This window comes from Nyctereutes procyonoides, unplaced genomic scaffold (genome assembly GCF_905146905.1).
Source record: "Nyctereutes procyonoides isolate TBG_1078 unplaced genomic scaffold, NYPRO_anot_genome, whole genome shotgun sequence".
Classification (NCBI taxonomy): Eukaryota; Metazoa; Chordata; class Mammalia; order Carnivora; family Canidae; genus Nyctereutes; species Nyctereutes procyonoides.
Window position 1 is genome coordinate 7,342,459 of NW_026575043.1, and position 13,695 is coordinate 7,356,153.

Sequence of the window (13,695 nt, forward strand, 5' to 3'; positions counted from 1 at the left end):
GGATTTATAATGTCAAAGTGTCATATGTGCTAGATGACAAAGCTGAATTTCTGACTCAGATGTTCATAGTCTTGATTCAGTGATTCTTCTACAACCCATGACACTGTAAAGGGGATCCCTGTGGCCTATAGACACAGCTGTGAAAGTAGAACCCAGGTTTAACCTGAGTAACCAGCTTCTCCAGAGAGCAATACCTGGTGTCCAAGTCACTCTCAAATAAAATTGCAAATCCCAAATGTTATGGGTTGAAGTATGTCCCCCTATAAAATATACATTGAAGTTCTAACCCCTAACATGTCTGAATATGACTCCATTTGTAAATAGGGTCATTGCAGATATAAGTAGTTAAATGAGGTCATACAGGAGTAGAGTGAGCCCATCTAATATGACTGGTGTCTTTTTAAGAGGATGGCCACATGAAGACACAGAGACACAAGGAAAATGTCATCTGATGATGAAAGCAGAGATTGGAGTGTGTAGCTACAAGCCAAGGAGTGCTGAAGATTGCCAGCAGACTGCCAGAAGGTAGAAGAGACAATGTAAGATTTCCCTATAATTTTAAGAAAGAGCATGGTCCCAACATCTTGATTTCAGTCTTCATCCTCCAGAACTATGAGACAATTTGAATTTCGATTGTTTTTAGGCTGCAGTTCCAGCAGCCCTAGATACCAGTACACCAGGTGAATTCTACGTAACAGCGGTGAAAGCCCTTGCTAACAACTTATTCATAAAAAGTGATCATATTCTTTTGGTCAGGATGACATTTTCTGTTTATATCTTAAGTTGCTCAAAACAAAATAAAAGCTCGTAAAATGCCAGAAATATGATTTTTATCTTTCAGTTACTCAATGAAGATATAAGAGGTCAAAGAAAAATAATGTGCTCTTGTCTCGAGAGCAGTCAATATTTAATCCCTGAGGTTATTTTCCTCAATATCTTATTATAATTTTTTTAACTCTGAGGTTATTTTGTTGGAAACATAAAGAAATACACGTTATTGTTGTATGAGAGCCTTTTCAACTTAAAATACAGCAGAAAATTTATAAAACATGAATGCTACTTGAAGTATATATTAATTTTTTTTCTCTTCGTGCAAAAGAGGGCTTGCGAGAAGGTCACTGAATTTTTTCCATTGAGCTAATTCTGTGCTGGTGATGACCTGTATGTAATAATATAAGGTGAAGGTTCTTCTAGTTTTAATATATTTTCCATCCTTACTACCTGATTTAAAATTCTTTCCCTTAGAGTCATTTCATTGGTCTAGAGAACAAAGGTGGGGGGATTGTCTTTAGAGATTGCAATAATTCAGACACCTGAGAGAAGCAAAAGATGAGTGTTTAGATTTTCCATGGCTCTTGTCCATTGGGTGGTTAGTATGGAATAATTTACATGATCTGCTAAAAGTTACCAGCAATGTCAAAGAATCTGGATTGGAGAGACTCAATTTGGTGGCGGAGAAAGCACCAAAAGCATGGAGTGTTGTTGGAAAGACCGGTGGGCTCCTTATATGGATGATGCTCATATGTGGATCATGTCCTTAGATGGATGACAGTCTTACCTGGACAACATTCTTATTTGGACAGTGATCCTTTGCTATCTGGGAAGGCCATCTTCTCCCTTGGGTGAGCCAGCTTTAGGAGTGATGTTCTGGAGCAAGTAAGAATGAAGATCCACCTGCCAAGGAGCAGTTGGAGTCACCCTATTGATGAATGGAAGTGGGGTTGGGTACAAATACTACCTTCATACCCTAGTGAGGAGGCAGGACACATGGTGTAGCCCTGAGTAACAGTGTTCTAGGAGCAGAAAGATGAGAGTTGGTGCTAATGAGCAAGCCCAGCTGAGAAGGAGCGAGAAGAACAAAGGAGAAAAGAACTCAGAGGACCACCTTCCCTTTAGTTGGTTTTATCTAGAGCTAACCTTTTTCATCCTGCCCAAAGCTGGTAAGTTATCCACCAGGATCAGTGAAAAGTTTATCCCTTTAGGATAAACCCACCCCACCAGTTCTGTTCTTGCAACACACACACACACACACACACACAGAAAACGTGAAGGTGTTCACGCTGAGGTAGTCATCATTTTGGCTGTGGACTACAAGAGGAGATAACTTGTCTGTCACTTTTAAACTCCTTCCTTCTCCTTTCAGATGACTGCAGGGAGAGGGTAGGCCTCTGTTATCCTTACAGAGATACCCCTCACAGGAAGCTTGATATGTTTCTTGAGAATGAGGGCCTTGTTTTATACGTCCAAGGAATGTCTACAGAAATATTTGTCAATTGATTGATTATGTCTACACGGCCCATCAAATCAAATCTACCCAAGGTATGTACATATAAACATTCTGCTCCAAGATATTTTTCTGACATGTCATGTCGAATATAAAACAGAAGGAAATAAAGCCTGGGAAGAAGCACATGTTATCCAGACGTACTTGTTTTATGCCCTGCCTGGTTCAGAACCAATGGCAGAGCTATGTAGGGACTAATATACTTCAGATGAGCAAATGTTAAAATCTGTGTTTGCAAATAAATAGAAATGACTTTCTGGAGGGAAAAAAGGGTGGCGGAGAGGGGGTGGAGTAAGAAAGAATGTGTAGAATTATGGGAGAAACATCTGGTTCAGTTAAAGAATAAAACCTAGAAAAACAAAATCTGGATGTTCAGTTTATGTTGATGATAGCTTCATCAGAGCTGGGACTTTGTCCTTTTCACAGCCGAGACCTGTGATATTGTGATTTATGACAAGAAATGTGTATTTGGTCTATGTCCCATTTCTGGCACAGAGCTCCTATTCCATCCTACCCCTTGACCTCAGGGTGGTGAGAGGGCCTGGAGGTTGAATCAGCCACCAGTGGTCAATGATTTAATCAATCGTGACTAAGTAATGAAGTATCCAGAAAAACTCAAAAGGATGGGGTTCAGAGAGCTTCCAGGTTGGTGGGCACGTGGAGATTTGGGGAGAAGAGGGGGCCTGGCAGGGCCTGGAAGCTTTGCACCCTTTCCCCACACCCTGCCATACACATCTCTCCCATTTGGCTCTTCCTGGGCTATAGCCTTTGATACTAAACCAGTATTCTAGTAAGTTTTGTGAGCCACTCTAGCAAATGAATGAAATTCAAGGGGGAAGTTGTTGGAACTTCAAATGTATAAGTTGGTTGGTCAGAAGTTCAGGTGACAACCTGGGTTTATAAAGGGGCATCTGAGACACCTGGGTGGCTCGGCGGTTGAGTGTCTGCCTTCGGCTCAGGTCGTGATCCCGCCGGTCCGGGATTGAATCCTGCATTGCGCTCCTTGCACAGAGCCTGCCTCTCCCTCTGCCTGTGTCCCTGCCTTTCTCTCTGTGTCTCTCATGAATAAATAAATAAAATCTTAAAATATATATATATAGAGAGAGAGGCATCTGAAGCGGGGGTGGGGAGGGGGCAGCCTTATTGGACTGAGCCCCTTCTCCCCCTACACTGGAAATGGGTGTAGACCCTTCCGAGACCCTAGCGCCATGACTGGCATACAATAAATATTTGTTGAAGGAACGGAAGAAACTCTGGAAACAATTTCCTGCTTATGAGGAAACCCGTTAGACCCATGGTTTTTTAAATCAAAGGGTTGTTTTGTTTTGTTGTTCTAGATGTTAAATTCTCTCTTCAAACAACATCTTGCTGAACATAAATAATGGCAGAGCCACACTTGAATGCAAGTTCAAATGGGAAGTCCAGTGATGTCATCCAAGTCTGCCTTCTTTATTCCAGATGCTCCAATTCTTTATACCTGGAGAGAGGCGGATCTGGGTGTTTTGGGAGATGCAGAGGCAGGTTGGAAACTATAACTCAAGGGCACCGGACTGGATGCTCTATGAGAACAGGGAGTCTACACCCTATATCCCTTACACCTCGAGGGCCATTTTCATCTTAGGTGCCAGCACTATGTTCCCTGCTTCTACTACCACAGCTGCATGTTTGTGGTCTTCCAAGATTCCCTCAGAGCCAATTTTGGATTTCTAAGGGTTGTTAGGGTCATAACAGATGCTCAGTGAGTGTCTATTGGTGTAGTCCAGTATTCTCAGAAAATTTGGGGATAGGGCAGAAAGATTTGTTTTCTTCCCCTCATCCAAGATAGAGCTTTCTCCCTTTGAAATGTCTCTTTCTTTTATTCTTCACAGCATCCCAGTGAATGAGGAAAGACAAGCATTTTCCCCCTTTATTTTATAGATGGGGAAACTGAGAACTAGAAAAATGTATTCGTTTACTCCTTGCCAAAAAGACAATTCAAAGCAGAGTGGGAACTGGCTTCCATGGACATATTTACAGTGATTGGCTCTCCTTAAGCAATAAAAAGGAAGATCTTTTCTCACAACAGTGCATTAGAATCAGCCCTAATATAAATGTCTTCTATTCCACAGATAGCTGGTAATGTATGATTATGATACGATCTCATGATTTTGTTCAGCAGCAAACACAATCTTATATTTTATTTCAGAGATGATAAACTTTACAATCAGATAATGTTATTTTATACAGTTTGGGTCCCACGGCCCCTTTCAAACTACTACTTAGACTTTTCCTATCGGCAATATTTATATACTGCATTTCCCATTTATTTTCATCAAGCCTGTTCTCTCAAAGATCCTAATAAGCTTCCTTTGTAACTGAATTCCTCTATTTCCTCTCCAGTACATATTAAAGAACAGACCGCCTCTGAAAGACACAGCATTTAATGTATTAGCTTACACTCTGATTCTCAGACTTTTTGAGATAACCTTGAAAGGGCATCAGCTCTATGGCGTTCTCTAATGAATATCATGGGAACGTGCACGTTTTGACCCAACCACGAGAGGAGCTCCTTTGGAAGTTATCCCAGATCTGGGTCTGCAGGATCATAAGAATGAGTTTATTTATGGACAATGATTATGTGAAATCTTCTGTAAAAATACAGAAAATTCTAATCATTGCCTTACTCTCGAGCATCTCTCCTCAATCTGAGCATAATTTCTTTCAGTTTTGATCAGGATGTGTGATGCATATCTAATGGGCTTCCCACTGCCATCTGGCAGACTGTGGAAGTTCACAGCTCACACTACGGCAGAAGCAATACCACCAGCCAAATTTAAAGTAAAAGTGGGCTACAGGACAGTTCAGTCTATAAGAATGAATTCTCATTTAGCTCCAAAAATTCTTTTTGGTGGGACAACCATTTGTAAATAGTTTGTAAATTTCCATAGCCTTCAGATAGGGCCCTTTACGTGTACTGCCAAGATAAATCTGAGTTTTCAAATTGTTTCACCAAAGAAAAGTTTGCTTCTTTGTGGAGTTTCAAAGCTTTCTTCAGTTTGAGTCATTCATTCACTAGTTAGAAAACAATTTAATTATATTAGGAGGGTGGATTCTGGGCAATTTAATTATATTAGGAGGGTGGATTCTGGGGACTTTCTAACTTCTGGCTTGAGAATATGCTCATGTACATTAGCCAATATTCAAAATTTCTATTTGTGAATAATAATTATAGGAAAGCACCTCAGTTGACTTGTTTGAAACTACTTTTACTGCCAGTCATTCACCTAATGATGGGTCACTACAGTGCTCCTAAGTAACACTGGAGGAGCATATGAAGACACTGGCAATCGCAATTACTTTCAGGGTAATTTATGCTCTTTAAAATTCTTGAATAAAATGATTTTTCCCTTAAGAAATACTTACTGCAAGGGCTCCTGGGTCCATTAAGCATCCAATTCTTGATTTCAGATCAGGTCATGATCTCAGGATCCTGAGATCAAGCCCCATGTCAGGCTCTGTGCTGGACATGGAGCTTGCTTGAGATTCTCTCTTCCTCTCCCTCTGTCTATCTCTCCCTCTTAAAGAAGAAGAAGAGGAAGAAGAAGAAGACGAAGAAGAAGAAAAGAAATACTTACTGCCATGTCTTTGCCACATTATCCTGTTCCCAGGTCAGAACCTATCTTTCCGTTGTCTTCACTGATATTATATTGATCGATGCTCAAGGAAGCCACCTTAAATTTGCTTAGACTCCAAGAAGGAGTTGAATAACTATTTCACTGGGTCTAAGACTTGCATTACAATTTTTAAAAATATCCCTGCAATAAAATCAGTCTAACACACTTGATAGCACATTATGGTTTCACTGCAAGTGTATTTACATAACATACCTACTAACAAAGTGATGCATCTTTTAAGTGATGGTATCTTAAACTTGATCAGATATGGGAAGTCACAAGAAGATTGTAATGCAGTTGAGTCTCAGGAATGACTTAAACCAAAAGCTCAAATCCTACTGGACTCACTCCGACTATCTTCCCTCCTTTGGGTTGGCTGCATTTCTGTCACTGCAGACTGGCTTCCACTACATGCAAGACACTAGGCTACCAACAGCTTTTCAGGTTCATATCTTCTGGGCTTCACAGACTGAGACACAAATTCAAAACTACCAGTAAAGGAGCCCATTGTCTTAATTTGAGTCAGGTGCCCAAGCCTCGATCAGTCACATTGGGTTGGGGAAATGAAGTGGAAGAATCATAAGGAGGATAAATGAATAAGAAAGGTCCTATATAGTAGCCATGCATGCAGACGGGAGGAGTGGTGGGGGGTGCACTTCTCAGGAGCAGAGAAGTCAAGTCTGGGGGGATGATGCACTGATATATCTATACTAACAGGTGATCTATTTTTATATCTATATTAACTGTTATATCTATATTAACAGGTGGTCAAATTTTAAAAAGATTTTATTCATTTGAGATAGAGAGTGAGCACATGAGCAGGGATAGAAGGAGAGGGAGAAGCAGGATCCCCACTGAGCAGAAAGCCCCATGTGAGCTTGATCCCAGGACCCCAGGATCATGACCTGAGCTGAATGCAGACACTTAACCAACTGAGCCACCCAGGTGCCTGAACAGGTAATCAATGATCTTGCCCTGAGAATGCTAAATCTTTACTGGTCCAATTCTGTTCTTGGTTCTCTTTACAGCTGGAGCCACTGGTTTTCAGACTGCCCTCGTGTTTAGGACAAATTGCAAGAGGGAAAATTCAGGAAAAATAAAGATATTTTTAGATCACATTACGCACACACACCCTTTTCACAGAGGACAAAACTTTATTGAATCATTAGGGAGACTAAGTGTGTATGCTTGTAATGGAAGCTGCCATTTGTGTAGGACTTACTCCAAACCCTTCTGGATTATATCTCAGAGTCTAGCAAGCTAAAAATCCATCTCAGGCTCTTTTGCAAGTAGGTTCTACTGGAAACTTAGAAGGTGGTATGGATAAGAGGAACTGGCAGCTCCTCAGGATCTAGTGTCCTGTGTGATTTTTCAAGAGCCATTGACACAACTGTCTGCTGTCCCATGCTCTCAATGGCAGCCATCAGGTTCCTTGGTGTCCATTGGGATCCTAGTGTGGTTGGGTATTTCTCCTGGTGGTATTGTTCCTGGCCATGTGGCTGCCAAACTTCATTCTGGCCCTCTTGGAAGTTCTATAAACCCAGATAACAAACAATAAATCCATCTCTGTTGAAACTAGCTTGTGTGGATTCTGCTGTCTACCACTCAGATCCCTAACTGATAACTCTCACCCTGTCAGCAAGGACATTAGACTTTGTGTTTTGTCACAAAAATATTAAAAATTGGGTCTACTGGAGAAATAGCTGCATGGAATCAACTTTCTAATTTTTATCCTTTGTGTCCCCTTTTGAGCTCATACAGTATGTTCACTCACATTATCTCCTAACAGATGGACAGAAATGCATAATCTCCTATTATTACTTAAGGTGTAGGAAAACAGACACCCTTCCTGTAGGGGAAGACACACGCTCTGGAGTCCCGTTTACTAATCCACGACTTTGGTCAAGTTGTTTGACTTGTCTATGCTTCCATTTCTAAAGAAAATGTAAAAAGAAGGCAAAAGTACCTGTCTTAAAGGGCTGCTTTAAGGAATAAACTAAGCAGCCCACGCAAAATATTTGGGAAGTTGCCTTAGGTACAATAAACTCTAAGTCAACATTTGCTGTTATATCATTTACCTTTGCTGCCTGTAAATCAGTATATCCTTATTGGAGGACAGTTTGGCAGTATCTTTCAAAATGTGTATGTACTTTGGCTCTGCAGTTGTACTTTGTATCTAACCTACAGCAGTACACTTGCAGAAGTATTCTTAGGTGGGGAAATAGTTAAGTAGATTGTATCATATCATAGGGTGCTGTGCAGCCAGTTAAAAAGAGTAATGGAAGTCTGTACATTCTCCAAGGAAAGATCACCCATATATTATCTATTACTCATCAAATAGTTACAGAGGGCTTACTTTGCCCGAACTGTTCCCGGTGCTGAAAGTTAAAACTATTAAATCATGGAATAGTCTACATAGGATGACCAATGTGTGTTACAGAGTCATCTGCACCTGTGTACAAATGCCTACTGGGCTGTGGTTGCCCCTGCCAGGGAGTAAGGAGCTCTCGGGCTGGCTCTCCCCCGGCTGCCCAGTATGGATGTGGGTACTGCTTTACCACATCTCCACCTCTTAGGTATCCTGGCTCCATCTTGGAGGTCTATAAATGGCCTGAACCTTTGGAAAGGGCAAAGTTCTAAGGCATGAACAGCCACCATATCTGCTGGACAGTTGATGGCTGTCCAGCTGGCTGCTGTTTATAGAAAGCCCTTGCCAGAGGACAGCCAGAAGAACAACTAAAGTGTTTGTTGGCTCTGTATACTCAAATGGTTGGTTGCTAGATCCTCTGCAGTCATTGCCTTGGCTCCCGGTAGCTCTCTGCTGCTCCCAAGGAGGAGGGTGGAGTCTCCTTTTGTATGGATATGGTTGCTTCAGGTCCTGCCCTCATCCTGACTCACACAGACCCCTTGTCACATTCTGTTCCTTCTATCACTCCACTTCCTAGCTAGTCTGTGGTGGCAAAGAAGTTGGCCTCTGTGTGTGTTCTATTTCCAAACTACTGTTCTATGCTGCAGATATTTCAGGGCTTTGTTTTGAATACATCACATCAAGATTTGGAAATTGAGGATACTTTTATTTCAAGTTTTTGGAATTTACAGCTTTTACCATGTATCCTTTTGATTCCTGCAATGCTCTTGCCTCATTATCCTGCTTTAATGGTGTATGTGTTTGGGGAGTATGACCAAAGGAGGCAAAAAAAAAAAAAAAAAAAAAACCCAAGAGTTAAAAAAAAAAAAGAAAGAAAAAGGCCATCAGAAATAACAAGAACAAATATTGAGGACAAAACCACACTGATTAATATACCAAAATATTATTTTACCACCCATAGAAGAAAACCCAGGAAACCTGCCTGGCTACTAGTGGGATTTTCCTGTGAGGAGTGGAGGGGGACGGGTAGTGAAGTGAAAGCAGACTGCTTTCTCTCTGAAAACTTCTTTTGGTTTCTTTAGACTGTTTATAGACATATGTTAATGATATCTTTGGGGGGCATTTGGGTGGTTGGTCAGTTAAGCATCCAGCTTTTGATTTTAGCCCAGGTCATGATCTCAGGGTTCAGGGATAAGGGTCTGTGTCAGGCTGTGCACTGGGCCTGGAGCCTGCTTAAGATTCTCTCTCTCTCTCCCTCTGCCCTTGCCCCTTCGTGTGCTCGCTCTCTTGCTCTCTCTCTCTCTCTCTCTCAAAAAAAAAGTGATATCTTTTGTAATTAAAACTAATGATAAAACACAACAGTTTCCCATTCAGTCCACAGTGTTTGGCTCTCAGGCCTGGTATTGGGTGTGTGGGTCCTGTGCTCTCACCTCTTTGGTCTTCTCCTCTGCTCACTTTACTTATGCCCCTAGGCCACCCTTCTTCACCTGACTGACGCTTTCAGGATGCCTCTCAGAACTCACTTTCTCAGGAAGTCTTTCTGGATTTTTTCACGTTGTCTCCTCCAGGCTGGGTTGGATAACCTATCCTGAGTCTGTCTGCACTCTCCACAGACTATAGTCCTTACCAGGTGGCCTTAAAGTCTGTTTATGTGTTTGTCTCCCTCTCTCTCAAGAATAGAAACTGTGTCTCATTCATCCCTATGACTCCAGGTCCTACTACAATGCCTGACACTTGGGACTGCTCAGTACAATGTTTATTTGAATTCTGTTCCTGCATCCAAGCCAGAGAATTGCTGTCCTGACATACTATAAATATGTGCAGATGCATAAACAATTAAAAAAAATACTAGCATAAACTCTTTCCCTCTTTTTTCTGTATCTTCCACATCTTGTCTTTCACATCAATTGCTCCAACCTTCTTCACATTCCAGAGGTGAATTTCCCTTCTAAATTTACCAGGAGGATTCAGACCCTCACTTCTTTTCTCTAGTCCTAAACAATGAGTCTAGGACTCATTGAGTCACCCCCACCTGTGTTTTTGGAAGTACCTCCTGCTATTTCTCCTTGAGCCTATTTTCAATGGGTTCACTCATTACCACGACTATCTGTTGTCTCAGACATAGCTGGGCATAACTTGGCAAACAGCAGCAAGATGACACATTCATTCGTTCAACCATTATTGAGCACCGACTGTATGCCAAGTGCTGTGTTGGATGTGAGGCTTCAGAGATAGATAAGAAGCTGTCCTTGTAGCAGTTAGAATCCCAGCAGAAGATAGATAGCACTTCATATTGGGTCATTTGAGAATGTAGACAGAGGTTAGGGAAACCACATGGGATAGTGTAGTCCCCTAAGGCTAGTAATATTGGGAATTACCATCCTTTGACCTGAAGTGGAGGGAGGGTGGGAGGCATAGCTTTGGGAATGTAGGAAGTGAAGAAGTACCAGCCAGCTATGTAGAGAGGCTTCCTGACAGCGTGGTCTTCAATCCAGGACACAGTCAACTGATGGCCATCTGGCATGATGAGGAATACATACCTTGACTTCACCTACCTTACTCTGCAGTGCCCTTTCCCAACCAACTGGAAGCCAGTGGAAGAGGAAGCCAGTTGATGCAGTCTATACATTGGCCTCCTGGAGCAGAGCAGAAAGGAGGAGGGTACAGTGGACCTGGATGGGCAAACAAGAGGTATCCTGTGAGTCTTCAAGGAGATGAGTATCCAACAGAAATAAAAACAGGTGCTTATAATACAATATGGAATGTGATGGAGTAGCTATATAGCGTTCAGTGATGTGATTACAATATACCAGGCACTATTCGGAGTATTTTGCCTGCATGACCTAAAAATAAAAAAACCCTACAATGTATAAGGTACTGAGGAGGGAAACTAGTCTGGATGGATCAGGTAAGTTTTTTGGAGAAAGCAAAGTGGAGATGGGTCCTAGAGTATGGGTGTGAGATAGTTGGGCAAGGCTGGGTTTAGGGAGGGGGCAGTAGCAGAAATACAGAGAAATAAAATGGTGTGATTGGAACCTAATGAAGTTCATTGTTGGGTTTTGGGAAGGGAGCATTAAGACCATATTGAAGAGGGAGGCAGGGGCTGGATGACAGAAGGCCCATATAAATTTTATCCAATGGATAATGGGCAACAAATGGACGATTTTTTTTTCATTGAGATATAGCTGACGTATTAGTGTCAGGGGTACAACATAATTATTCGATATTTGTATATATTGTGAAGTGATTGCCACTTAAGTCTAGTTAACATCCATCACCCTACATAGCTACAATTTTTTTCTTTTCTTTCTTTCTTTTTTTAAATTGATTCATTCATGAGAGAGACACAGAGAGAGAGGAAGAGACATAGGCAGAGGGAGAAGCAGGCTCCTTGCAGGGAGCCTGAGGTAGGACTCGAGCCCGGGACGCTAGGATCACACCCTGAGCCGAAAGCAGACGCTCAACCACTGAGCCACCCCGGTGTCCTGAATTTTTTTTTCTTGTGATAGAACTTTTATGATCTACTCTCTCAGCAACTTTTGAAAATGCAGTGCAGTAAGTATAGGCACCACATTGTCATCCCCATGACTTATTTATGTTATAATTAGAAGTTTCTACCTTTTGACCTGCTTCACCATTTGGCTGCCCCCTCCCCCTTTCTGGCAACCACTAATCTATTCTCCATATCAATGAGCTTGTTTTTTGTTTTTGTTTTTTGGATTCCATATATGAGTGAGATTATGGTATTTATCTTTCTCTGACATTTTACTTACCATAATACCCTCTAGATCTATCCATGTTGTTGCAAATGGCAAGATTTCCTTCTTTTTTTATTATGGAGTAATACATTTGTACATAGATACCACATCTTCTTTATGCATTTATTCACCCATGGGCACTTAGGTTGTTTCGATAGTGTCCCTGGCTGAGGGCAGCAGATGGTTTTCAAGAAGATGGTGAAATGGATGGTTTTCAACAAGATGGTGAAATGGTGGTCTTGGCATCAGGTGACTATGAGGCTGTTGGAAGCATGGATTTGAGGGAGGCAGGACCAGAGATGGGGAGACCAATGACAGAAAACCACAGTGATGGTAGAGGAAAGATGATGTGGCAGGAACCCAGACTGGAAAAAGTTTGATGAATGTGACGAATGCTGAGGAGACAGAATGGCAAGTCTCAGGGATTGGAAATCAAGATTAGGGGGCAAGGAGTTATCAAAGATGACACACAGGTCATGTTAATTGTCAGATGATAGCAAGTCCTGCTGCGCATGGATGAATAAAGGGAAGAAGGATGGGTTCGGTTGGGTCCATGGGACATCCAAGTGAAAGTATTTAGCAAGTAGTTGAAAAAAAACAAGAGTCTAAACTGCAGGAACAGATGTGGGAGTCCTGGTCACTAAGACAAGCGGGGACTGATGGCCAGAGAGAAGGAGGGGGTGTGGGGGGCCTTCTTTCTAAAGGAATATAAGTTTCAAGAAGCTTGATGTTTAGACACTTTTAACTCTCCCCTTCCCTCATGGCTTTCATGAACTCATTTTCCCTGGTCTTCCTTGTCTTGTCACTCTGCCTCTTTCTTCCCATTGTCCCTCCATTCTCTGTCCTCTAAACATGAAGTACTTCCAGACTCCTCATGGTTCTAAATAGTCGTAGTTCTTACTGACTGTTCTAAATTCAAGCTAACCTCTCATGACTGCCTCAGGGATGGCCCCAGAGGCTCCCAGGATGTGAGATCATTTGCCCCATCAAACCTCCATGCCTCGGGGAGGGAGTTCTATCTGTGCCAATTTGGCTTTCAGCTACTATCCTCCATACAGGACACTTGGACTCTCCCGCTTCTTATCTTCACAATTAACACCTTTACATGTACCAGCAGGTGGGTATGCTGTAGATGAAGCAGTGATGATGATGATGATGATGATGATAATCAATAAACATTTATAAGTAATAGATCATTGGAGGTATTCTCACAAGTTTTCCACACATGCATACGTTACAAGTTTAGAGAAGGATAAAGGAGCAAATCAGATAGAAGGGGCTAAATGAGAGGGAGAGTGTGATGTTAGGGCCACATGCTTTTGCTGCCCTGCATGCTGTAGATGTTTCATGTTTCTGTCCTGCTCCTGAGCTGAGGATCCTGCCTTCGCCTGTCTTTCCTATTCATGATTTGGGGAGTTTGGAACAATTCAGGCACTTTCTTGGAGCTTTCAAAATCCATCATCCTTCACATGTGGGAATTATTTTAGGGTAACAAGCTCTAGAACACAAGACACTGAGTCCAGATAGAAAGCTTTTAAATCACTGGTTTGTAAGCCAGATGGCTCTCTGGAAGCAATATTGGGGATTATTATTGAGCTGATTGTTAATTGGTGGAATATTACACTCCCTACA

The 13,695-nt window shown here is 41.9% G+C and overlaps 1 long non-coding RNA gene across 1 annotated transcript; it reads left to right on the forward strand.

Annotated features, from left to right (window-relative positions):
• Nucleotides 1–419: 419 nt before the first annotated feature.
• Nucleotides 420–11,103, forward strand: LOC129507841 (uncharacterized). The gene is made up of 3 exons (XR_008664085.1): nt 420–539; nt 2,144–2,319; nt 10,873–11,103. It is a non-coding gene; the product is annotated as an uncharacterized LOC129507841 (long non-coding RNA).
• Nucleotides 11,104–13,695: the final 2,592 nt, after the last annotated feature.